Source organism: Oryx dammah, unplaced genomic scaffold (assembly GCF_014754425.2).
Source record: "Oryx dammah isolate SB20612 unplaced genomic scaffold, SCBI_Odam_1.1 HiC_scaffold_21, whole genome shotgun sequence".
Classification (NCBI taxonomy): domain Eukaryota; kingdom Metazoa; phylum Chordata; class Mammalia; order Artiodactyla; family Bovidae; genus Oryx; species Oryx dammah.
In genome coordinates this window covers 50163091-50167670 of record NW_024070205.1, presented here as the reverse complement: position 1 = coordinate 50167670, position 4580 = coordinate 50163091, and the positions used below count along the sequence as shown (strand labels likewise).

Sequence of the window (4580 nt, the reverse complement as noted above, 5' to 3'; positions counted from 1 at the left end):
TCAGAACCTTTGTTTCAGTTGTAAGCAGCTAGATAGCAAGGACTATATAGGGGTGTGGGTGTGTGTGTGTGTGTCTGTAGATTCTTTTCTTAATACAAGTATTCCTCTTCCTGTGGCAAAAAAGAAAAAGTTTGCCAGATTTTAGCACTTAGAAAGTAAATAAAGCAGGGAATTAAATCCCTAATAATGGCCTGAAGACTCTGAATTTCAGGATTTAAAAATTCCTTTCTCATTGAATTCAGTGGGTTGAAATTGCTATGCTAAAATGTTGACAGGGGAGGAACTTCCTTGGCGGTCCAGTGGTTAGGATTCTGTGCTCCCAATGCAGGGGGCCTGGGTTCGATTCCTGGTCAAGGAATTAGATCTCACATGCTGCAACTAGACCCAACACAGTTAAAAGAAAGTTGACCTGGGATGGCATGCACTTCTGGCTAAGAGCTGCAGAGGGGCCGGTGCTCAGGAGCACCTGGTTACGCCTGTGATGCCCCTACCGACACCAGCACAAGTGCTTCTAGAGCAGGCCTCAGGGGCCTGACACAATCACTTCTTTTCTCATGATCTGACAAATGCCTGGGAATCAAGTCTCTAATTTAGAAGGCTTCCTACCTCCTAGATACCCTTCCCTCTCCCTTATTCCCCCATATGGTTTCACCAGGCCTCAGCCCCACTCTCTTAACTCCAGGTCTCAACCCCAGTGGGTCAAAGGCTTAATCTCCCCTCTCTTCTGCCTAATACTCCTCTATTTGGCTCTGTGTCCTAACCTATCCTCCCTTGACTCTCCTGCCTCCAGAACTCATCTCCCCAGAATAGTGTTCATGATACAGAATCTCACTTTACACCCAACTTAGCTGGTATATCTGGTTTTCCAAACTGAGCGCCACATGCAGTGTGATCTAAGTCACTTTTAACACCCACAGGTGATAGCTGGCTACACTCAGAGGAGGGGATTTTTAGCCCCACAGCAGAACCACTGAATTTCTCTGTGCCCAATGATGTATTTGTTCTTGCAGAACTGATTTAGACATACATATGCTCATGCAGCTCTATGGTGGGGTTAATGGCAACCTCCTCCAAGAGGGCTTATGCCAAACCCAAGTCTGCTGCACCCAGAGCCCCTGTCCCTGTGGCAGTCCACTGCTGACCCATACCTCATTAGGAGACACTCAAACACAGTTCTTTCTCAGTCTCTGTGGGGTCTCTGGGTCCTGATGTGCACAAGATTTGTTTGAGGCCTCTGAGCATCTCTGGAGGGTATGGGGTTTGATTCTAAACATGATTTCACCCCTCCTACCATCTTGCTCGGGCTTCTCCTTTGCCCCTGGACGTGAGGTATCTCCTAACAGCTGCTCCAGTTATGCAGCCGCCGCTCCAGTGCCTATTATCTTGCTGGGGCTTCTCTGCCCTTGGGTATGGGGTACCTGACCTTATACCTCACGAGACCCCTGAGATCACCTGACCTGCCTCTTGAGAAATCTGTATGCAGGTCAGGAAGCAACAGTTAGAAGTGGACATGGAACAATAGACTGGTTCCAAGTAGCGAAAGGAGTACGTAAAGGCTATATATGTAACCCTGCTTATTTAACTTATATGCAGAGTACATCATGAGAAATGCTGAACTGGATGAAGCACAAGCTGGAATCAAGATTGCCGGGAGAAATGTCAATAACTTCAGACATGCAGACCCTTATGGTGAAGAAGAACTAAAGAGCTTCTTGATGAAAGTGAAAGAGGAGAGTGAAAAAGTTGGCTTAAAGCTCAACATTCAGAAAACTAAGATCATGACATCTTGGTCCCATCACTTCATGGCAAATAGATGGGGAAACAGTGACAGACTTTATTTTTGGGGCTCCAAAATCACTGCAGATGGTGACTGCAGCTATGAAATTAAAATACGCTTGCTCCTTGGAAGAAAAGTTATGACCAACCTAGACAGCATATTAAAAAGCAGAGACATTACTTTGCCAACAAAGGTCTGTCTAGTCAAAGCTGTAGTTTTTCCAGTAGTCATGTATGGATGTGAGAGTTGGACTATAAAGAAAGCTGAGTGCCAAAGAACTGATGCTGTTAAACTGTGGTGTTGGAGAAGACTATTGAGAGTCCCTTGGACTGCAAGGAGATCTAACCAGTCCACCTAAAGGAAATCAGTCCTGAATATTCATTGGAAGGACTGATGCGAAAGCTCAAACTCCCATACTTTGGCCACCTGATGAGAAGAACTGACTCATTTGAAAAGACTCTGATGCTGGAAAAGACTGAACGTGAGAGGAGAAGGGGACAACAGAGGAAGAGATGGTTGGATGGCATCACCGGCTCAATGGATATGAATTTGGGTAAACTCCAGGAGCTGGTGATGGGCAGGGAGGCCTGGTATGCTGCAGTCGATGGGGTCACAGAGTCAGACACGACTGAGCGACTAAACTGAACTGACTGATGTTCATACATTTAACCAATGAAAGGAAAGGAAAGGATGAATTGAGAAAGTAGCATTGAAGTATATACACTACCATGTGTAAAATAGATAACTTGTGCGAAGCTGCTTTATAACACAGGGAGTCCCATCTGGCGTTCTGTGACAATCTAGAGAGGTGGGATGGGAGGGCGGTGGTGCTCAAGAGGGAGATGATATATATATATATATATATATATATTTATTTATTTATTTATTTATTTATATATGACTGATTCAACTTGCTGTGCAGCAGAAACCAACACAACATTGTAAAGCAATTATCCTTCAATTTCTAAAAAAAAAAAAGGCAAAAAAAATGCATTTGTTAAATATCTGCAATGTGCCAAGCAAGGAAGAAATAAACAATATAATATTGTTATCCTCAAGAAACTAACAATATAGTAGTAGAGTCAGATAAATAAAGATAATGATGGTATGAAACAGTAAGAAAAAAATCAGTAATAGTGAAATGCAGAGGGTATTATTTTGGAAGCTTGAGAAGAGGTATCCTAACCAGCTTGGAGAAGGAAATGGCAACCCACTCTAGTATTCTTGCCTGGGAAATCCCATGAGTGGAGGAGCCTGGTAGATTACAGCCCACAGGGTTGCAAAGTCAGACATGACTGAGCAACTAACACTTTCACTTTTCACTTTTAACCAGCTTGGAAGGGTTAGGGAAGACTTTTTGGAGAAGGCCGGGGTATAATCGAATTTATTGCTTTCTGGGAGGGAAACACAGAAGTAAGGCAGCAAGTAAAACCGAATTACATTTCAGAAAATCAAACCATAGGCCCATAAAGCTTCAGTCAACATATGGAAAAATTTATATCATGCCCTTGACCAAATACATCCAATCTCAGTAGGCAGTTTCTTGCTGTGAGCACAATTAGATGGTACAAAGATGTCAGTTTGAGGTAGTCATGAAATCCTTGGACGATGTTTTGAGGATTCCAAGTTCACTTTCTCTGCGCCGACTCATTAACAATTTTCATAATAGATCTTCAGAGGGGCCAGCATATAGGAAACTCAGCTGTTTCTGAAAGATGACCTCTAAAATCGGAAAAGTTGAACATAGACTAAAAGAAGGTTTGTACTTGACTCTGTTGACAGAATTGCATCCAGAATCTTTCATATTTAAAAATACCTTAAAAAAAAAATCAGCTGCCCATATGTATACAAGCCACAGTGCTGATCTACTTAAGGCCTGCTGCTTCCTGCAAATAGAGAAGGAAAAAACACCTTCCAGTCAAAATGAGATCAACTCATCTGACCCAAAAAGGAAAAAAAAAAAAAATCCAATTACTCTACAATAAGACAATTACAGCAATTCCCATGGAATAAGCTAGCTTGGGCTTTAATCCTGGGTAAAGCTTGGAAGCCAAGTTGATTTTAAAAAGTGATCTAAACATTTACATGCTTATTTGGAGTTTGGCTCTCTTAAATTCCTAAGAAAGGACGGTCTGCATTTTTCTGCATAGTAAAAAGGTCTTCTTATATTTTCCTAAGTTTTGTCATTACCAAGCCGCCAACATGCAGCAAGATGTCTTGTATTTTGTATCCCCAGTGTGTAACAATTAGCAAATGGGAAAAAATTTAATGAATGTTTATGAATAAATTAAAAACTCCAAATTTGGAGACAGGGTGGATAGATAGGGAGGAAAGAATCCGATCTCTGTTCGCCCGGGGGAGTGAATCCTGCACCCCTGGACTGGCTCCAACCATCTTAACAGAGAACATAAGAACAAGTACTAATCCCTTTTCAGAATGTCAGTATTTCAAATTATGTTTATTTGCTGGATAGGGTCTCTGTGTATGTTTTTCCCAGTGTCACGCAGCTCTGTTTGTCTGCCCTTTGATGTGTTTGTACACCCCGATGGAAAGCTTAGACAGAGTGGAAACGATGCCTGTTGTAATGGCTTCATGGCACTTAAGTGGGCACTTAAAGATGCTATTCTGAATGGCGGCTTTGGGAGACCCTAATGAGTGACACCATTCTAAACGAGCTGAAATACCGAAAGAACAGTCTCTCTCTTTGGAAGAAGAATACTGAATGACATCACTGTGTTTTCAAAGGACAACACCATCATTTAGAAAACATTGCTCATTCCTTCAGAAGCCTCTCCCGCTGTGC

The 4580-nt window shown here is 42.4% G+C and overlaps 1 non-coding gene across 1 annotated transcript; it reads left to right on the top strand.

The window, feature by feature from the left end:
- Positions 1-285: 285 nt before the first annotated feature.
- TRNAG-CCC lies at positions 286-358 on the top strand. The gene has a single exon. It is a non-coding gene; the product is annotated as a tRNA-Gly (tRNA).
- Positions 359-4580: the final 4222 nt, after the last annotated feature.